Source organism: Ornithorhynchus anatinus, chromosome X3 (genome assembly GCF_004115215.2).
Source record: "Ornithorhynchus anatinus isolate Pmale09 chromosome X3, mOrnAna1.pri.v4, whole genome shotgun sequence".
NCBI classification, from domain to species: domain Eukaryota; kingdom Metazoa; phylum Chordata; class Mammalia; order Monotremata; family Ornithorhynchidae; genus Ornithorhynchus; species Ornithorhynchus anatinus.
In genome coordinates this window covers 25,994,504-26,017,688 of record NC_041751.1, presented here as the reverse complement: position 1 = coordinate 26,017,688, position 23,185 = coordinate 25,994,504, and positions in this window count along the sequence as shown.

Genomic DNA, 23,185 nt, shown 5'->3' with positions numbered 1-23,185 from the left:
TCTGCCTCCACCACTTGTCAACTGTGCGACCTTGGCAAGTCACTTCTCTTCTCTCGGCCTCAGTTACCTCATTTGTAAAATGGGGATTGAGACTGTGAGCCCCACGTGGGACAGGGACCCGATTTGCTTGTCTCCACCTTAGCGCTTAGTGCAGGGCCTGGCACATAGTAAGCACTCAACAAATACCACAGTTATTATTATTATTGTTGTTATGCAGATCAGCGTACTGAGAATGGGAAGGTACCGGAGAGCAGGCATTGCGTTGGGTGGGTTTGGGGAGCAAAGAATTGAAAAACACCACCATCGTGGCAAAATGGGTATGGGAATAGGGCCGGGTATTTAACAGAACCACTGGCCCAGTTGTAACAGGCGGACATTGCTCAGGGTTGGAGTGAAGACAATGCAGCCTGGTGAGGATGATGGGAATCCCATGGGCCTCTGAGCCAGAGCCACAAGAGTAGGAGCAACAGCACCGTAGCCTGGCTTTAAAAAAAAAAAAGGTATTTGTTAAGCAGTTACTATGTGCCAGACATTGTCTTAAGTGCTGGGGTAGATATAAAATAATCAGGTTGGACACAGTCCCTGCCCCACAAGGGGTTTATAATCTTAATCCCCAATTTACAGATGAAGTTAACGAGGCACATAGAAGTTAAGTGATTTGCCCAAGGTCAAACAGCAGACAAGTGGCAGAGGTAGGATTAGAATCCAGGTCTTCTGGCTTCCATGTCCATGCTCCTTCCATTAGGCCACGCTGTTTTCCCTCCATCCCTACCCCAGAGCAGCCTCTCTGCCCTGAGCATCTCTCCTAGAGATAGCCAGGCTCACTGCTGAAGAAAAGAATCTTCCTAAAATATCATCTTTGAAATGAATCATTCTAGAACATCTGCACCAGTACTTCTTTTCTTAACCATCATTTAGACCAATTGGTTCTGCCTTACTTCCATTAAATGTTCCCTCTTCAAATGTCCTGTAAGCATCATCTTTTACATAAATAATCAGCCGTTTTTCTACCCCTCCCTCACTCCTAGCTTGCTCCCACACTGAGAGTGACTAAGTGTCAGGGTTACCAAGGTTGGAACGGTGGGGCTAATTTCAAATTCCAACTTCCAAGCAAGTCCAAAGACCCAGTGTCCTTCAGGGGGCAGGACAGGAGTTGGCAGTTACTAGTTGCATCAGTCCTTCCCCTTCTTCTTTCCCTCTGCCAAAGTGGAGGGTGAGGCAGACGCTAGATTGGAGAGCCAAAGGCATGTGTGTTCAAGCGAAGGAGGAGGTAGAGAATCAGTATGATGCCTCTCCACAGCAGAGAGTGCTGGGGTAGAATTAATTCTCCAGGTAGGGGGAAAAATGACTATTTTGTTCTTCATGACCCTTGGCGGGTGCAACTATTCAACCTCTTCAGCTATATAAGGATTTGTAAAATGAAACAAAACAAAACAAAAAATTGCCTTCTTGCTTTTATGCAAGGTCTTGCTGGTGCAGGTTTTTCTGAATCTTGATGTTAACAAGGATAATTTCCCAGTGGTGACAGGTTAATGAAACGTCAATGATCTCTCTTGAGATTGCTTTTCTACTGAGAAGGGATGTGCACTAGGAGTTGCTGGAAAGATGACTATAGATTAGAAGTTCCCAGCTCAGATACATGACTTTGGCCTAGAATGCATTCTTCATTCATTTATTCTCCTCTGGACGGTAAGCTTGTGGTGGGCAGGGAACATGTCTACCAACTCTGTTTTCTTATGATATTTGTTCTGTACTAAGCACTGGGGTAGATACAAGCTAATCAGGCTGGAAACAGTCCATGTCCCATTGAGGTTCAGGGTCTTAATCCCCATTTTACAGATGAGGTAACTGAGGCACAGAGAAGTGAAGTGACTTGCCCAAGGTCACACAGCAGACAAGTAGCAGAGCCGGGATTGGAACTCACATCCTTCTGACTCTCAAGCCCATGCTCTATCCACTAGCCCATGCTGCTTCTCTTTGTACTGTACTCTCCCGAGCACTTAGTACAGTGCTCTGCACACAGTAAGTGCTCAATAAATACCACCAATTGATTAATTGTCTGAGTAGAGCATTCAAAAAATGATGTTTTGAGGGCCCTTTCAGCCTTGCAAAGCTTTGAGGAAACATTCAGATGTTAGAAAGTTGGATAGCAGAATCTAGTTGATCCAAAAGAGGTCTTGAATATAGTTTCATTTTATAGGGTTTATTTTTCTTTCTTCTGAATTCAATTTGGTTTTAGTAGAACACTGTGACAAAGAGCTAAGAAAGAGCTCAAGAGATCATCTAGTCCAGTCTGCTGTCTTCAGGCAGGGTGACAGTACTAATAATTCTTAAAATTGTGGTATTTGATAAGCATTTACTATGTGCCAAGCACTGTACTAGCCACAAGATAATCAGACCTGGGGCTCACAGTCTAAGTAGCAGGGAGAACAGGTGTTTACTCCCAATTTTACAGCTGAGGAAACCGAGGCTCAGAGAACTGAAGTGATTTGCCCAAGATCACACAATTGGCAAATGCGCACTTGGAAGCAGCGTGGCCTAATAGATAGAAAATGGGCCTGGAAGTCAGAATCACCTGGGTTCTAATCCCAGCTCTTCCACTTGTCTGCTGTGAGACCTTGGGCGAGTCACTCCACTTCTCTGTGCTTCAGTTATCTCATCTGTAAAATGGGGATGAAAAACTGTGTGTCCTATGTGGGACATGGACTTTGTCCACCTGATTAGCTTGTATTGCCCCCACTATTTAGTACAGAGCCTGGCACATAATAAGCATTTAACAAATTCCATTAAGAGAAGCGGCAGAACTAGGATTAGAACTCAGGTTCTCTGACTCTCAGGCCCGTGCTCTTTAAACTACACCATACTGCTTACATCTCCTAGCCAATACCTCGCTGGGCTTGGACATGAAAAGCCTCTAAGAATGGGTTCATTCAGTCCAGCACTATTAGGCAGGCCTCATGTTTATATGTTAAACACAAACTCAGAGTAGAACTGCTTGTGACTTTTTAAATCATTTTGGAAAAGTCATTTTCATGCAGTTCTCAAGACTCATGCCCAAAATAATGAGAAAATAACTTTGAAATTTCTTAGTCTCAGGAGAGTAATAATTCATTTTTCAGAGCATTCCAGGAATTATCCACATTCTAAGACAGATAATTGTTCTCCCTCACTCCAAAACCTTATCGAAGACACATCTCCTCCAAGAAGCCTTCCCTGACTAAGCCTTCCTCTCTTCTTCTCCCACTCCCTTCTGTGCCGCTCTTATTTGCTCCTTCATTCATCCTCCCTCCCATCCCCACAGCACAGAAGTATATATATATATATAAAGTATATATATATAATATATATTTATATATCTGTAATTTATTTATTCATTTATTGACTGATTGATATTAATATCTGTCTCCCCCTCACTGTGGGCAGGAATATGTCTGTTTGGTGTTATATTGTACTTTGCCAAGTACAGTGCTGTGCACACAGTAAACACTCCGTAAATACGATTGAATGAATGAATGAATTCTGAGGTAGTGAAATTAGGCTTGCACTGGGATGACTGAAATTCATGTGGATTCACTGGACTTTGGATCAAGAAATCATTTGTTTTTGAGTGAGAATGGCGATAGCCTTCAGCTGAAGATATGGCTAGGAGTCAGCTTGTCTTTGAAAAATTTCACTTTCAAGTTCCAAAGATAACAAACTCCCTTTGTGCAGTTTCATTATAAATATTTGCTTAAGGGGCAATTTTCACAAGGGGCATATCGATTTTGGAATGTTTGCACGTACTCTCAAATCACTGGACTTTGAAGGTGTGGGTGGATCCTGAATTATCATCATCACTGGTATTTATTGAGAGCTTACTGCGTGTAGAACACTTATGTGCTGTACAACCCCCAAGTTATGAATTCATTAACCTCAGTAAAATATGTCATGCAAACATACAAGCCACCGTCCCCCCGGCCTAAATCTTTCCCATTGGTAAGTTGAGCATTCTGGGTGGTGTGTCGATGAGTCTTTCCAGCAACATGGCCACAACTCTTCATCTACCAGTAGTATGAATATTTATTTAGTGCAGTCAGGAAGAACAAAACTAGGAACCGACAGTTGTAATGGAGAGCCTTCAACAGGCTGGAAATCTAGTCTAGTTCGGCCCAGCCTAGCCAGAGCTAGCCCAGTGTGGTGGCATGGAGCTGGGGTATTTCTAGGGGTGTGGGAGTTCTCCCTTTAAAGCAACTTTCAGCCTCTTCTTTCATGATACTGATCCAGCCCAGTTCCACTTCATCGCAGCCTACTTCCTGAAATGGTTGACTGAGGTGGACTGGTGACTGTCTAAGACTCTACTGCACTGTGCTAATTGGTTCCCTAAGAGCAAAATAGCCTAGTGGAAAAACACATGGAATTGGAAGTCAGTTTTAATCCTAACCCTGCCATTGGCCCACTGTCTGACTTTGGGCAAGTTACTTAACCTTTCTGGGGATAGAATACCTGCTGTCACTATCTTTTGTTTAGTAGCCCCTTGTGGGACAGGAACTGTGTCCAATCTAGATACCTAATATCTATCCCAGCCCTTAACACAGTGCTTAGCAGATAATAAGTGCTTAATAGATGCCATCATTATTACCTTACAATCCATCTATTTGGCATGAACCTAGCAACCTCCCAATCGTTTGGTTCATTCAAAGCTGGAGAACTAAAAATCTTATCTTCAATACCAACAGCTTTAACTGAGCATTTACTGGGTGCAGGCGGACTGACTAGGTGTTTGGGAAGAGTCTATAGAAGTAAAAGACAAGTTCCCTGCTCTTGAAGGGTTTACATTTAAATCTGGGAGACAAGTTCTCCTAGAGACACATGATGAAAACAAAAGTAAGCAATTGAATAAGTAAATAAAACAAATAGACCAATGATCAACAGGTACATGAGTGGCTACCAGGAAGGAGGATTGCTCAGGAAATGTCTTCTGGAAGCAGTGGCTTTTTAGGCAGGCCTTGAAGCTGGAGAGGACCATGGTCTTATCACTTAATCATGCCAAGAGCCAGCAGAATTCAGTGCCTAAGTTGAGATTAAATTGATTGCAATTTCTGATTAGGTTAGATAGTAAAGAAAGGATTCTCTCTTGCCAGCTCACTTCTTCATGCTGTTTCCCCCAACACTGGACAGTCGAGATGGGCAGGCTTCAAAGTTTGATCTGAATATGGTCCATCAGTTTGTTTTCCAAATGTATTCAAGTATTGAATTTTTCTTTCCAGTATGGAAACATATGTAAACATTCAATTTAGGAAACTTCATTCCAGCTGGAGAACAGACGTGTTCAAGCTCACTGTCACCTTTAGAGTTAATAGTTTCCCTAACCCGCAAATGTTATGACAACAGCACTGGCATTTTATTAAGGAAAAAAAATCAGGCTCAAATGTATGTTATAAATGGGTTAAGCCCTGAAAGAAGGCACAAATGGGGGAGAAGATTGAAGTAGTATTTATAAAATGTGTGCTTTTTGAAGGTATGCCTGAATCCAACCAATGCCCAGGATAGTGAGCCAAATTCTCCGTAGATGAGCTACACTCAGGGAATAAGTTCAACACAGTTGGAAGTTGAATGAACACTCTTGGATCCCAAGATCCCTTGATCACATCCCCCACTCTCTCCTACTGACTCACTCACTCCCATGCAGCTTACACTGTGTATTTATCATCCCTCCGACGTCTAGTCTCCTTCCCACATGCTCTCTTTCTCTGTGACTCCCTCTCTCTCAATCTCCCTACTTCTCTCTCTCTTTCTTCCTCTCTGTTTCTCTTCCTTCACCTTTCTTTATAAACGCCCCATATTTACTCATTTTTTCTAACTTCATTGCCTGGTTTTTTGTGCTTCTTTTCCTCATTATCACTTCCTTGGATTTCAATGACTCCTTTCTTTTCTCCACATTTCTTCATAGATGCTATTTCTTTACCTTTTCTCTTCTTTTCAAGCGGTCATTGAATCAATAGCATTTATAGAGTCCCTACTTTATGCAGACCACTGTACAAAGTGCCTAGGAGAGTACGACAGAACTTATCGATGCAATCCCTGCCCTAGAGGAGCTCACCGTGGGTTATCTTTTTCCTTGAGTTCTAACTTGAAGAGGACTGTGAGTCTAACTGGGGAAAAACCAAAGTAGCTCCTGGTGCCACAAACAGCAAACATGCCCATGCGACTGGAAACAGTAATTGGTGTGTACAATTATATATAAAACCCTCCCTTTTGTTCTATCTCATTCTGCATTTTCTTTATGCGCCATGTGTTTTCTCACTTTTTCCTTCTTTTACTGCCTCCTCTTTTTTTAACTTCTCCCTCCTTTTTTTTCTCTCTTTCCCTTCTTGTCTCTTTCACAATTTTTTCTTTTGTGTTTTTCTTCCTATCTTTGGGACCTGTACCTAATCCTCCTTCCTTCACTATCTGCAAAGAGGGGACTGGACTAGGGCAACCTGAGGCCTCTCATTTTACAGGCTCCTGACACCAGTGAGGAGAGATTCCTTTTAAAAATATAACTAAATATGTCTCCCCTCCCACAAAGTCCACCGGGACTGTGTTTCTTGATGGCAGAAAGCCCTGCCCCACCAAAGATGATTTATTCTGGCAATTGCACCTTTGTTTTAGGGACCTTTCGTACCCTGAGGGAGGCTTGTTGTATGGTTTCTGGAGAAAAGTTTTCCTGAACAAATAACAGTCACATCTGCTCAAGTGTAGACCTATCGATCGATCCCTTGCTGATGTGGATACTTCCTGACTCCTGGTTCATTTCTATCGATTTTAAGATTCCTTTTTGTACTCTGTAGTGCGTGCTTTGGGCTTGGATTTTTCTTTTTTATTCATTAATACTCATCTGGCTCCTTCGAGTGGCCTTTGATGGTCTTTAATAATTACAGGCTTTTCTGGGCTTGCTATTGAAGTTTTGATTGGGGGCACTTGGAAGAAAATAAGCCCCTATGTGCTGGGTACTTGACTGTCATCAAGATGAGGCCTAAATCACTGGCAAGATTGGTACGGTTTAAACCCAACTGAAAAGCATGATTTCATCTCGGTTTGTCAACGTTTACATCAGGGTTGATATTTTGCAGTAAAGTTTTAATTCATTCATTAATTCATTCATTCAATCATATTTATTGAGTGCTTACTGTGTACAGAGCACTGTACTAAGCCCTTGGGAGAGTACAATACACCACCTCACATTCCTTGCCCACATGAATTTACAGTCTAGAGGGATGAGCATTTATAGATAAGTGCATCTTTAGCGGTCTTTCATTTCAGAAGGTGATTCTACTGACCGTGAGGCCTCATCTCTTTGAGCAACTGTGGCTTAAAAAAATGATGAGTGACCGACATCGCATGCCACACCCAGGTGCGTGTAAAAATAGTTTTTTGCTGCACTGATGTGTTTGACCCATAGAGGGCCTGTCTGCATTTTCAAGCTCATCTCCTGGAAGTCCTAACTTAGCAGAGCTTCTTTTAATAATGTTGATATTTGTTAAGCGCTTACTATGTGCAGAGCACTGTTCTAAGCTCTGGGGTAGATACCGGGTAATCAGGTTGTCCCACGTGAGGCTCACAGTCTTAGTCCCCATTTTACAGATGAGGGAACTGAGGCACAGAGAAGTTAAGTGACAATCCCTCGCGGGATTGCTACCCAACAGACCGGTCTGTTTTCTGCCCTAGTCTCCCAGCTGTCCACTGCTCCGTAACATTGTTTGAGGTGTGCTTCACCATCCCTTTAAATAGTTCATTCTGGCCTCCTGGCTTTCTCGGGTCCCCTTGAAATTCATTACGCAACAGTTCCTTGGATCCCTTGCTACCGACCGTTCTCCTCGCATGTCTTGCCCAAACTAACTGTGTTGCAGTGAACAGGACTGTCTTTATGCTGGTGAGCTGAGTGTATTCCATGACTTCTTTGTTGGTAATCTGCTACCATATTAATACAATCACTCATCAGAAGCAGCGTGGCTCAGTGGAAAGAGCACGGGCTTTGGAGTCAGGGCTCATGAGTTCGAATCCCAGCTCTGCCACTTGTCGGCTGTGTGACTGTGGGCAAGTCACTTAACTTCTCTGTGCCTCAGTTCCCTCATCTGTAAAATGGGGATTAAGATTGTGAGCCCCACGTGGGACAACCTGATTCCCCTATGTCTACCCCAGCGCTTAGAACAGTGCTCGGCACATAGTAAGCGCTTAACAAATACCAACATTATTATTATCCTATCCCACCTGGATGACTGCATAAGCCTCCTTGCTGACCTCCCAGCCTCCTGTCTCTCCCCACTCCAGTCCATACTTCATTCTGCTGCCCGGATCATTTTTCTACAAAAATGTTCAGGGCGTGTCACCGTCCCCTCCTCAAAAAACTCCAGTGGTTGCCCATCCACCTCTGAATCAAATAAAAACTACTCACCATTGGCTTTAAAGCACTCCACCACCTTGCCCCCTCCTACCTCACCTCGCTTTTCTCCTTCTATAACCCAGCCTGCACAATTCCCTCCTCTAGCACTAACTTTATCACTGTGCCTAGCTCTCACCTGTCTTGCCCCTGATCCCTGGCCCACTTCCCGCCTCTGGCCTGGAACTCCTTCCCTCCTCAAATTTGGCAGATAATTACTCTCCCCCCACTCAAAGCCTTACTGAAGCCATATCTCCTGCAAGAGACCTTCCCAGACTAGACTAGGGCCCTCCGCCTTTCCTCTTCTCCCACTCCCTTCTGTGTCACCCTAACTTACTCCCTTTGCTCTTCCCCCCTCCCAGCCCCACAGCAATTATGAACATAGCTGTAATTTTATTTATTTGTATTGATCTCTGTCTCCCCCCCTCTAGACTGTAAGCTTGTTGTGGGCGGGGAATGTGTCTGTTTATTGTTGTATTGTACTTTCCCAAGCACTTAGTGCAGTGATCTGCACACAGTAAGTGCTTAATAAATACGATTGAATGACTTGAATGAATAATCTTCTTCTGTCCATGCAATTAAGAAAGAAATAACTCTTTCAGAGCAGAAGCAGCATAAAGATCATGAGACAAGAAAAAGCAAAAACAGTAACAGGTGCTGCTAACAGTATACATGACAGCACAGCAAGGGAAAGTTTTCTGTTTGCCCAACAGATATCTCATTGGCACTGGCAGCTAAGAAGCAGCTAAATGTGAATTTCCCCATCAATCACTTGTATTTATTAAATACTTACTGTGTGCAGAGCACTGTATGCATGCTTAGGAAAGCACCATGAGTGGTGCCTTCTTAAAATAGGAAGGATGATTACATTTGTGTGTGTGTGTGTGTGTGTGTGTGTTTGTGTGTTCACGTATCCTGTCATCTGTTGTTGAGTATGTCTCATAAGTGACACGTCATATACTGCTCAAAAATCTGGTGTGTCTTCTGAAGTAGTTAGCCATATAAAACATTGAACATCACTACAACTTTATAGACCTATAATATAGTGTGAAGTTTTATGCCCATATATCACCAAGTGCTGTTCATCCCACAGTCTAGGTAGCAGAATTCAGTGAAAGTATTAATTCAAAGACAGGAACGTAGTAAGTGCTTAACAAAAACCACACAATACATATGACACACACACACAAAATGGGGGTTTATATTTAACCATGAATTGCAAAGTGGCATTAGACCAAAATGCAGGATGACAGATTCACGAAACTTTCAGGGAGTGACAACAGGCCTCTGTGTTATTTTTGGAAACATTAGAAAAGCATTTTTAAGACATGGAATGCTGGGAACCAGGAGCAGTAGACATACCCAATATAATGTATAGCAATCAGAGGTGGGTTGACTCATTTTGAGTAAACACATCATATGTGAGACCAAGAGGCTGCAAAGAGTGAAGCAGCAATGTAGTTTCAAAGGAAAAAACCAATCAATCAATCAATGGAATTTGCTGTGTGCAGAGCACTGTACTAAGTGATAATAATAATAATGTTGGTATTTGTTAAGTGCTTACTATGTGCAGAGCACTGTTCTAAGCGCTGGGGTAGACATAGGGGAATCAGGTTGTCCCACATGGGGCTCACAGTCTTAATCCCCATTTTACAGATGAGGTAACTGAGGCCCAGAGAAGTTAAGTGACTTGCCCACAGTCACCCAGCTGACAAGTGGCAGAGCTGGGATTCGAACTCATGACCTCTGACTCCAGAGCCCGTGCTCTTTCCACTGAGCCACGCTGCTTCTCACTGAGCCACGCTGCTTCTCCAAGTGCTTAGGAGAGTACAAAACAAATAGGTAGAACCCAATCCCCACCCTCAAGGAATGTTCAGCGAGCAAGGTGTGACTGGTCACTTTATATTTTTCCTTTCACATTTTCACATAGGTGGTTAATAACTTTATCAGTGGCAACAAGTAGAGGTTTGATTGGATAAACCCTGAGACTAACTGAGCCCTGCTAAGTCTGTCCTGGGTCATCAGGAATGTATCTAGGCTATAGGGATTCAATCTTTGGGCTTGGAAGCCAGGCAGAATAGTGCTGAGGGAGTTAGAAAGCAGCGTGGCTCAGCGGAAGGAGCCCGGGCTTGGGAGTCAGAGGTCATGGGTTCGAATCCTGGCTCTGCCACTTAGCTGTGTGACTGTGGGCAAGTCACTTAACTTCTCTGGGCCTCAGTTACCTCATCTGTAAAATGGGGATTAAGACTGGGAGCCTCACGTGGGACAACCTGATTCCCCTGTATCTACCCCAGCGCTTAGAACAGTGTTCTGCACATAATAAGCGCTTAACAAATACCTATGTTATTATTATTATTATTATTTGGCCTCCACTTCTACTTCACCTGTCCTCATGGCATCTATTGGACCATAGGCCCAGAACCTTCCCCACTCTATTTTTACCCTGTTTCTCCTGTTAGGTATGCCTTGCACATGTGCGCTGTCAGGTCTCCGAGAAATTAGGCCACAGGCAGACAAATTTAGACCACGGGCCCAAAATATATCAGACTGTAAACAAATGACAGATGCAACTGAAATGGAAACTGTGGTCCATAGCACAATACTTGACTATGGGTTTTCTGCCTATCGATGCCCACCTCCATCTAGTCCCTATTGTTGAAAAGGGGAAAACTGACTGTTGGAAAATGTTTCTAACTCAAAGATCTTATGAACCCTTATGTAAGGCTGGGGCTAGGTGAATACCAAGTTTCATATGGCTGGAAGTTTTTATGATTTCCAGACTCAACCAAAGCAGGGGCTCTGTGGTTAAGTAACTGAAAATAATTCATCCCTCCATTTTCCTCATGAAAGTGACTGATATATCTCTGTAAAGGCACAGCTATACTATATATACACTCTCAAAGCAAAAACACGTATTTTTGCTTTGGGAGTGTATATATAATGTTATGTAAGTTTTCACATATGTCTTTCTCACAGTCCAACTTCCACTTGACCTCACTTGGACTATATAATCCTTTAAGATGGCTATATTACTGACCCAGCTTATGTGACCTGTCAATAATACTCATTTAATACACCAAATTGTTTAATTTGTAGAATTAGCAGCTTATTTGGTGGGCCTAGTGAGTATGCCATTTCATTCCTCTCATTAGTTATGACCTTCCCCACAGCTATTCTCCTGTCGCCAGACTACAAAGTTCTTTTGGGGCCATACAAGCCCCACAGCACAAATGACAGATATTAGGGATGTGAGCATGCAGCTGTCCAGTGTTATTAATAATAATAGTAATAATAATAATTATGGTATTTGTTAAACATTTACTAATAATAATGGTGGCATTTGTTAAGCGCTTACTATGTGCCAAGTGCCAGGTTTACATTACTTAAGACTCTTGGTAATCAATCGAGGAAGGCTTGCTGGAGGAAGTGGGATTTTAGCAGGACTTTGCTAAATAATGTCCTAGAGGCCTGAAGAGCTGATGTAGTTTCCACTGCAGCGTAGCCTAGTGGATGGAGCATGGCCCTGGGAGTTAGAAAGATATGGGTTCTAATCCTGCCCCGCCACTTGTCTGCTGCATAACCTTGGGCAAATCATTTCACTTCTCTGGGCCTCAGTTACCTAATCTGTAAAATGAGGATTGAGACTGTAGCACAGGGACTGTGTCCAACCTGATTAGCTTGTATCTTCTACCCCAGTGCTTAGTACAGTGACCGGCACCTAGTGAGTGCTTAGCAAATGATGTTAATTAAAAAAGGTGGCTATCTTATTGTTAGGACTCAACCCAGCATTACCAGGATGTACCACGCACATAAGGATGGCTCAGTATCCTTGCCTTGGGTGTTTTCTATCACAGGGAACTTGGTGAGAGAGTTTGGATGGGCCAGCCACCCGGCTCTTTACTTGGAAAATCAACTAAACCACGACAGTGATAAGCACAAAATGAATAATAGGGTAATTGTGATGCCTTGAAGTCCACCACCCTCTACTGCATCCCCTACCTCCAGAGTTTTTGGTATTTCCCCAGAAAAGCCATCTGAAATTCATGAGTAAAAATTTTATTCTACTGGACAGAGTCTAGATTGTGGTCTAAAGTGGGTCAGGAGACCTATGATTGGAAACCTAGCGTTCTGTTAACCAGTTCTGTTTCCCAAGATTACTTGCTTTTTAACCTGCTAGAAAAGTTAGGTTAGGTCTCAAGAAATCTTATAAATACTTTTCAAATGATAGTTGGTTTAATGAAGCAGATCTTGCTCTTCCTATTAGATTGGAAAAAGTGTGTTGAAAAAGGGAATTCGCTTCACTTTTTCATTTTAGCTCTCACATTTAACAAGTAATCTTAAAAGTTTTCCATTTTAACACCAATCTTTATTCAGGGTTTTTTTTTTAAAGGCAGGTTGAATAAATATGTTCTCATCAGTTCTTAAATTAAGCATTTGAAAGTCAGCATAGCATCTGCAGTTTGGGGCTGATGAGTTGTGAAGTTGTGAAGTTTGAAGAGGATATTTGGAATGGAGAAAAACGGACTGGTTTTGCCAAGAGTAAAACTACATCAGCTACCCAGGTGAAATGTGAAGAATTTCTCACTCGGAGAGCTTGGATGATAATAGGTCAAAAGTGGCATAGCATACCAAAAGTGGCAATGCTATTTGCAGTTTCCTCTGCGGTGGAGAAACAGTTGAAAAAAATGGGAAGGGCTAACAACATAGACTGGTGGCTTGTGACCCCTCATAAGAATAAACTACTATAAACCATGCCATTTATTACTTGATCAGATGAATGATTCATCCGGCCCAGTATCTATCTCTCACAGAGACAATGAAATACTTTGAGGAACAAGGCAATGATTGCCCTCCTTGACATTCACCCTAACCATTAGGTATAGACCATCTAACTTTTTCCATTATGAACCTCTCCTCTGTGAATTTATCCAAACCCTTTTAGAAACCTACTGATCTTTCCAGAAAGCACAAATTCCCTGGTAATGAGCTCCCTGTGCTTACCAACTGCTGCATGAAAAAGTATTTTCTTATTACTGTTTTGAACCTACAAACCTCAAACTTCAGTGAATGTCCTCTTATTCTGGAGGCATGGGATTTAGTGACCAATTCCTTGGTTTCCCTGTTTCTCTGTTATGAGAAGCACCCTACTCTACTGGGAAGAGCACAGGCCTGGGAGTCAAAGTACCTGGGTTCTAATCCCGGCTCGTCTGCTTCTCTGCTGTGTTACCTTGGGCAAGTCATTTCTCTGTGCCTCAGTTCCCCCATCTGCAAAATGGGGATTCAATCCCTGTTCTCCTGCTTGAGCCCCATGTGGGACCCGATTACATTGTATCTACCCCAACACTTAGTACAGTGCTTGGCACATAGGAAGTGCTTAACAAAAAAGCACACACACATCATTCCGTTCTTCCTTGATTTTATAAATTTCAATCATACCCCCTTTAACTCATCACCTTTCCAGATGAAATAGTCCTCGTCTTTTCTGTTTCTCAATCAATGGTATTTATTGAGCACTTATGGTATGCAAACCACTCCACCAAGCACTTGGGAGAGTAAGATAGTGGAGGAAATGACCCCTGCCCTCGAGGAGCTTAATAATAATAATAATAATAATGTTGGTATTTGTTAAGCACTTACTATGTGCCAAGCACTGTTCTAAGCGCTGGGGTAGATACAGGGTAATCAGGTTGTCCCACGTGAGGCTCACAGTCTTAATCCCCATTTTACAGATGAGGGACCAGAGGCACAGAGAAGTGAAGTGACTTGCCCACAGTCACACAGCTGACAAGTGGCAGAGCTGGGATCTTTTAAGGGTGTAGAGAATATGTATTTACTATGATTTGCAAAAAATGCATTACAAATGACAGAGGGTATGGGCAAGAGGTTTGTTCTGCCACTATAATGTGCCTGATATGCTTTTTTCCTTTTCATTTGTGAAGGGTGTTTTTTGACCACATTAGTGACATTGCAGTTGACGTTGCTGATTATTTTTGCATGTTGTTTTTTAGCAGCTTCTCCTTAGCAACTTACAGACTTGGCTATAAATAGAGCTGTATATGCCCATACTAGATGAAGTAAAAACATAAATGTTAAACATCAGTGGCCAAGGAAAAAGCTATTGTATTTGAGATGGATGCTTCTGGATCAGTCAATGGTATTTGTTAAATGTTTACTGTGTGAAGACCCAATTGCAGGGCACTGTACTTAGTTCTTTTGTGGAAACAAGAGAAACAATATTAAATGATTTTTTTTTAGGCCAGTAATTTACTTTTGAGGACCAAAATGGAAAGTTGACAATAATTTGGTGAGTTCAAGCCCAAGAGAAAGCCAGTCTAGATTGGTGTGGTTTGAGCATCTGCCCTAACGCCCCAAATTACTGATGGATCATTCATGATGACCTACAAACTCTCTCTTTTGCTGATCCTTCCAAACCTAAACTACCACTAGCTTTTTCTGTCTCTCATTCCTAGCCTTGGTTCTCGAGCTCACAGATCGGTTCTAAAATTGGCACCTTGCGTGTCCCACCTCCTCCCCTCCTCCCTTCCCCAGCATGCCCTTGCACTTCAATTTGCATTCTTTATTCACCCCACCCTCAACCCCACAGCATTTATGTACAGATCCAAAATGTATTTATTTATATTAATCTCCCCCTCTAAGCTCGTTGTGGGCAGGGATCATGTCAACCAATTCTGTTATATTGTACTCCCTTAAGCGTTTGGTACAGTGCCGTGCACACAGTAAGTACTTAACAAATATGATCTATTGATTGATGGAGGAAGAGGGCTGGTGGAGAGGGGAGTGGTATCCAGCCCTAAAAGGAAAAATTAGTTAGACCCAAGGCCTCCCCACCCACCACCTTTTCCCTTCCCCTGCTATGAGCTCCAAGTTGGAAGCAGAGGGTTAGCTCTTAGGCCCTTTTGCAAGCTTTGGTGTAACAATGTCCAAACACAACAGTCCGGATAAACCTGATCTATATAAATTCAATACCGCACTCCCCAAAATCCCATCTTTCCTTACTAGCAGAAATCCGTCCTTTGAATTATTCAGATCATTCTTTTTGCTTGCCGGTTATCCAGATTTAATCTTAATTTCTTCTGCTATAAGGCAAAGATCGATTTTCACCATTCAAACTGAGTAGGAGCAGAGATATTTTGTTACAAGGATTAAGGAGTTGAACATTCACCTTGAATAAAATGAATCGTTGGTAGGTTGCCCAGCCAGGAAATAAGATCAGCAAAGCTGGATGAACTCCCCCAAGTCCCTTCCAGCCCGATGATTTTTACTTTGATCAGTATGTATGCATAGAAGTGATACTGTTTCTCTTGCAATTCTTTGGGCATTTCTATAATTAATTTCTGGGTCACGCTTGGGCCAGGCTCCCAGGGCCAGAATTCCTGCTGATTAGGATTGACCAGGCAGGTAATTGTAGCAACCTAGAAAGAATCAGTGTGGCCTAGTAGAAAGAGCATGGGCCTGGGAGTCAGAGGACCTGAGTTCTAATCCCATCTCTACCAGTTGCCTGCTGGATGATCTTGGACAGGTCACATAGTTCTATGTGCTTCAGTTTTCTCATCTCTAAAATGGAGATTAAATACCTGGTCTCCCTCTCCCTTGGACTGTGAACTCCATGTGGGACAGGGACTTTGTCCAAGTGTATTATCTTGTATCTACTCCAGTGCTTAATACAGTGCTGGGCAATTAATAAACACTTAACAAACACCACGATGGTTATTATTACTGGAAGCCAAGGAGTTGGGATTGATCAAACAATCAATCAGTCATATTTACTGACTGCTTACTAGGGTGCAGAGCTTTGTACTAAGTGCTTAGGTGAGTACTGGTATTTGTGCCAGGCACTGTACTGAACAATGGGGTAGATACAAGCTAATCGAGTTGGACACAGTTCATGTCCCACCTGGGGCTCCCAGTCTCGATCCCCATTTTACAGATGACATAAATGAGGCACAGAGAAGTTAATTGATCTACTCAAGATCACACAGTGATAGGTGGCAGAGCTGGGATTAGAACCCAGGACCATCTGACTCTCAGGAGTGTGCTCTATCCACTAAGCCACACTGCTTCTCATGACCACTCAATTTATTTATTTTAGCTGTATTTTAAACATTTTTGTGTTTGTCTCCTGCTTTAAGTACAGGCTCCTTGAGGGCATTGAACACGGCACTTTGTCATTCTGTATTTCCCAAGCACCTAGTACTGTGTACCACAGCAATGGTCGCTCAATAAATGCTACTACTTCTACTAGGTCAAATGCAAAATAGTTCAGTTACAGAATTTCATTCTCATGGCTTTCTAAGAATCATCAACAAAGCAATGCCAATGGCTAATTTTTTTTGACTTCTTATCAGCTGGCTGCTTCGGTTTCCAATTCACTAAACTAGAGAGCAACTGGAGGAACATACCTTGTGGCCTTTGTGTAATAAAAGCCTGAAAGATTCATTTTAATCCCACAAGATCATAAAATACTCTGGGTCAGATTCCTCAACAATGTCTGTTTCGTTGAGGTCGAAACCAAGACAATACATAACAATCTATAAATACACCATGACCTGAACTTCCCCAGGCAGCCTAGGCACAATTGCAAACTATAAAACAGTAGTGGCAAGTCCATTCAATATTGAATGGGAAAGATAATTTCCCATTATCCCAGAGAAGCAGCGTGGCTCTGTGGAAAGAGCATGGGCTTTGGAGTCAGGGCTCATGAGTTCGAATCCCAGCTCTGCCACTTGTCGGCTGTGTGACTGTGGGCAAGTCACTTCACTTCTCTGTGCCTCAGTTCCCTCATCTGTAAAATGGGGATGAAGACTGTGAGCCCCATGTGGGACAACCTGATTCCCCTATGTCTACCCCAGCGCTTAGAACAGTGCTCGGCACATAGTAAGAGCTTAACAAATACCAACATTATTATAATTTGCTACTCAAACAGCAGAAAAATGAGAAGTATTAAACCTTAAATGAATAGAGGTTGGCTGAGTGACAGTTAAAGAGAATAATAAAAAACACTGACCATTTTAAGGATGTGGAACTTGATGATCGATCGATCAAATGATCGATGGTATTTATTCAGTCAATCAACCAATCGAGAGTATTTATCGAATGCCTACTACGTGAAGAGCACTGTACTAAGCACTTGAGAAAGTACAATTCAACAGAGTTGGTAGACATGTTCCCTAACCATAAGGGGCTTACAGTCTGGAGTGGGAGAGAGACACTAGTGTAAATAAATAATTTGCAGATGTGTACGAAAGTGCTGTGGGGCTGAGGGTGGGGTAAATGCCAAATGCCCAAAGAGTTCAGATCCAAGGGCATAGACAACACAAGTGTTGACCAACTTGTTGCAGCATAAATCAACTGTGATTCCAAATAGGAGCAGTTTCCAAAAAAAAAAAATTCTCGATTATAATCTTATAGAACAAAGATGGCCATATTTGATGGTCTGGTAAGTCTTTTACTTACGATCAGTTCTCAGGGTCACAAATAGACTGGGGTTGTTACCACAGGGATAAGATCCCTTCTTGGACTCAGCTTTTTTTTTTTATAAAGACCCTGATGTATCCATTCAGGAATTAAACTTCCCCCACTTCCCAAACGTACGCTCTTCCTCACCTCTAATGAATCTGTATTTGTAAAAGGGCAACGCTGTCTGCACGTGTCCCTCTAGGCATATTGTAAGCGCACTGTGGACAGGGAGAGTATCTACTGACTCTGATGTACTATGTCCTTCCAAGTGTTTAGTGCAGTGCTCTGTGCACAGTAAGTGCTCAGTAAATACCATTGAGCGATGTGTGACGATCTAGATGGTCCAACTGACACGCATAGCTTCACCCCAGCAGACAAGCATGCTAGCCTCTAGTTGCCATTCCCCCCTAGGTAGAACCTTCGAGCACTTCTGACTCGGTTTCTGAGCCCTGACTGCCTCTTTCAGGTGTCAGATCTCCACAAGGAGCCCGGGGCAGTAGTGAAAGATTCCAGGATGGCAGCTGTGGTGATCTGACCCGTGGAGAGCAGCAATGGCAGTGACTGATGGGTCTGAAGTTGATTTGTTAGATGCCCTCTGGGCTAGGAATGTAGTTATTTACATATTAACCTTCTATACTAAATACAGCCATGAAAATATTTCTGGGGCTGGCCGAGACTAGGCAGCTAAACTGGAAAGAGCAGCATAGCAGAGCTACCCTACTGCAGATTTTCGGATTTCAAATGGGCCTGAAATAGAGTCAGATTGATCTTCAGATGCAATGAACCCTGCTAAATCAGGATAATGGGAAGGAGAGGCAAACAACAGCCCTTCCAGAGAAGCCAGTTGCTACTGCAAACTGCTTAGGGAGGGCTGCATTGTTGGTTTTTTTTTAAAAGAAGAAATGCAATAACCTGATGTGATGGTCTTCCTCTGCATCCCTAATTCTCACTCAAGTAACCATTTTGGACTGCTTATCCTCGAACTTGAAACTTCCATAGGGTAATAAACAAATTCGCTTCACAGTTTGAAGAAGTGTCTCCTTTTCTCTGTTTGAACCTATCACCCTCAAGCTTCGATAGGAGTCCCTAATTCTGGCGCTGGGAGATTTGGTGAACAACAATTTCGTGTTTGCTCCGTCCACAGACTTTGTGATCTTTTAATCTTCTGTCTAGGCAGCATCTTTCCTGACTGAAGATTCCTAATGCTTTCAGATTCTCCCCTCCACCTCACCCTGGATCATCTTGGTTGTCCTTCTCTATACATTTTCCAGCTCAATTATTTCAATCCTAAACTGCAGTGACCAGAGCTGCACAAAGAATTCCAGAGAGAGAGAGAGAGAGTAGGAATTTCAGATTAGGAATATAATTAATTAGCCAAATCCTCAATCAAAATTATTGAGACAATTCAAGACAAAGCAGGGCTTTTGGATTTTTGCCCAGATTACCTTGATAATTGTATTTACCTTCCATTTTCTTGGTTGTGTAAAACTGGCCACTGGATTCTTTCATTTCTTCGATTACCATGGAATGAAGCACAGGTGCCAATTCCACAGAGGTAAGGGGGACCTTTGGCCTCTTGGAATTGGCACCAGAGGCCTCCAAAACAGAAGCTAACCCATCCGGGCCCTTGGCACCAGAAAGGAACCAGAGTGAAGCCAGGATGCCGGCTCAATCTCTTGGCTCCGCTGACAGGGCACGGCTGCCGTTTTAGGGTTTTTCTCATCCTTACTGAGCTCCGAGGCCAGGCTGGAGTCTCACTGGGATAAGCCATCTACCTTCCTCACCCCTGGATCTCCCAGTCAGTTCAGAAGTTCCTCTGAGGAAGAGACAGAGACTAAGTCGCTGGAGCTTCAGAGTTGGTCTAAACACTTCAGGGCCACAGTCTCCACACCACTTCCTGGCCCAGAGCTGCCAGCCACTGCCACAAGAACGGCAGCAGCCCCAGCTCCTTCGTGGCAGCGACACTGTTGTTCAGATGGTGGCAGAAGCTTGTGGCTCGAGCTAGAAGCGGTGTGGAGACTGTGGCCATGCAGGGTTTAAACAGCTGTTTCAGTGACCCTGGGATGTGAAAAAGCGAGTGGCAGTGTGGATAAGACCTTTACCATCCTCTTCCTTCCACCTCTTTTCCTTTCTTCCTTTCTGTCTCCCCATCCTCTCCCTTTCTCCTCTCTTCTCAGCTCCACCACTTGCCTGCTCTGAGATCTTGGGCAATTCACTTAACTACTCCGGGCTTCGGTTTCCTCATCTGTAAAATGGGGATTAGATACCTCGAGGCTGTGAGCCCCACATGGGACAGGGACTCTCTTCCATCTGATTATCGTGTAGCTACAGAAGTGCTTAACAAGTATGATTATTATTACTATTACTGCCCTCCCTCACCTCCTTTCCCATCCCACTTTTCTCCCCACTTTGTATTTTCCTTCCACATCTTTTCCTCCCTCTCCTCCTCTTCTTTTTCTTTCTTTCTCTTATCTTTTCCCTCCCTCTCCCCTGTTCTCACATCTTCCCCCTCAAAGCCCTGACACCTCTGAGTTCTTCCCCCCCACTGCCATTTAGTCTCCAGGTCTCTCCCGTGATCAAAATCAAAAGCTGGTAGCTCTGTTAATAGAGTCAGTCCTCTAGAATGTGATTTCACTGGGGTTTCATCAAAATGAAATTTTCTCCAGAATGCGAGTGGAAACGGGACACATGACTCATAAGGGAGCAAAGCAACTTGTCATCAAAGGTAGGGGACCTGAAGTCTTTGAATCAAAAATCTAATAGAAAAATGATCTGCCCATTTAATAGTCAACAGCTGGATTCCCCTTTTATCTTTTTTCTTTCTTTATGCTCTTTGTCACTGTCTTTTGAATGACATATTCGCGTTTATGATCTTTTAACTTTTCTGGTTCCAGCTTCTGGAACAACTGCTATTGCTCATCTGTTGCTCAGGACACTCAGGATGAGGAGCATGAAGAAAAATGGAAAGAGTCAAGATTCCATTTCCAAAATGCCTTATTAATATTTATTATGAAGAAATAAGAATGGTCAGCCTATTGGTCAGATCTATCGTCTAAATTTTCCCAGATATATTTTCTATATGAAAGAGATTTCCTCTTACGAAGGAGCCTGCTGATGGGTTTTTCCATGGCCATTTTAGAGCGAATGCATTTTTTATGTAATGTATAGCCTGGTTCTTTCCCAGCACCAGCCAGTGATGGGTGAGGGATGGCAGGGAGGCGTACATGGGTCAGGAAACAAGCGGAGCCACCCACCCTGCTCAAGGTTTCTGGAAATTCTGGCCCGGCTTCTGGGAGTTCACTCTGGAAATGGGTAAACAGGCTGCTGCTGCTATGGATGACATCATCCCTCAAGATGCCCCGCTCACCAAGAGAGCACTAGTCACTGGGGGATTCCACTGCAGCAAAAGCACTGCAGCTCCTTCTCCCCGCATTCTTTTTCGAAACGTGCCTTGTGCTGTTCTCTGTATGGTCCTCTGCTGTCCATCCAGACCCAAATCACTGCCTGACCTCTCATCCCAGCTCAGCCGTGGGCCTAATAAGATCACTGGCTAGGGGAGGAGGGGCCTGGGAAGGAAATGAAGGCGAGCTGGAAGGGAGAGAAGCAACTATCTTGTTTTTCTCAGTTTAAAACCCCTGCTGGGACTCTGCTGGTTGTACCAGAGAATCAACAAGAGGGAAAGAGAGTGAATTAATCAACAGAGTGGGGATGGTGCTTTAATTTTCTCAGCATTTTGTGCCCCCTCCCCCAATCCATCCCTGGAGGCCAGTTTGGTTCTAGCTCCCTGGGGGCTTAGGAACAAATCCAACCTAGTACTGGTTTATTAATTTGCCTTTTTGTTACCGATACAGATGATGCAAGCTGCAGAACAAGCACATGATCAAGTTTCGATTCTAAAAACTCCCAGCACCCATTAAGTGCATTATGGTATTTTTTTATTTCCTTAATGTGAAATGGAGAGTTTGGGCTTTTGTCTGTATTGCTGCAGGTGCTCCCCAAACTAAGCTCAAAGGAAAGCCACTAGAATCTGGAGAGAAGGTAATTAATGTAGAATTTTGACTTAAACATTCCAAACTCCAAGTAATGAAGTAAAATGAAGTGAAGTCAGCAGCCATTCTGAGGACTGCTAACACTTCACCACTCTGGCTCTGAACTTGAACCATAGTTTTTGACTGAACTTAGCCACAAGAGAATCCCCGCATCACACCTCTCATTCTCTGGGCTTTTTTGTAGAAAGCCTGGCCCTGCTCCCAAGTCCACACCTACTCTGAGTAACCCATGAGGCTGTTGATGGGACTGTTTCAGGTCTATGAGTGGAGTTGGATTGAGTCTAGAGTCTCTCAAGCACTTGCTGCTTAAGATAGGTCCTCAGGCACCTGGTCTGCCAATCTGGGAAGCAGTGTGGCCTAGTGGATAGAGCATGGGCCTGGGAGACAGAAGGATCTGGGTTCTAGTCCTGGCTCTGCCACTTGTCTGCTGTGTGACCTTGGGCAAGTAATTTAACTTCTCTGTGTCTCAGTTCCCTCATCTGTAAAATGAGGTTTAAGACTGTGAGCCCCATATGATATAGGGACTGTGTCCCACCTGATTTGCTTGTATCCACCCCAGCACTTAATACAGTGCCTGGCACATAGTAAGTGCTTAACAAATACTACAATTATTATTATTATTATTGTTATAATTATTATTAATGGCCTAGTGGATAGACCACAGGCCTGGGAGTAAGATGGTCATGGGTTCTAATCTTGGCTCCACCACTTGTCTGCTGTGTGACCTTGGACAAGCCACTTCACTTCTCTGTCCCTTAGTTACCTCATCTGTAAAACAGGGATTAAGACTGTGAGCCCTATGTGGGACAAGGACTGTGTCCACCTTCCTTTGCTTGTATTCCCACCAGTGCTTAGTATATTGTCTAGTGCATAGTAAGTGCTTAACAAATACTACAATTACTATCATTATAGCTAAAACCTTGGCCTCTCTGCACATCTCTCAGAACACCGGATGCGGCAGGACTGAGGCTCCTCCATCTTTTTTGGTGAGAAGCTCCATCCGTCTTTGGGCCAGAAAGGAGAGCCCAAGAGCTGGCCAGGAGTGGAAGGAGAGGTAGGCAATTATTTCAAAAAAGAGGCAAGGTGAAGAAGGCACAAAAGAGAATCTGTCCCTACATCCTCTATTCCCTCCACTCTGGGTGACCAAGCAGGGGGAGAAGCAGAAGGTGGGCTGAAAGACACTTCTGAAATCTGCTCTGGCCTACATCATTGGCCTTCATCCATTTCTGGAGAATCTTCATCAGGAGACTACCTGTGCCAT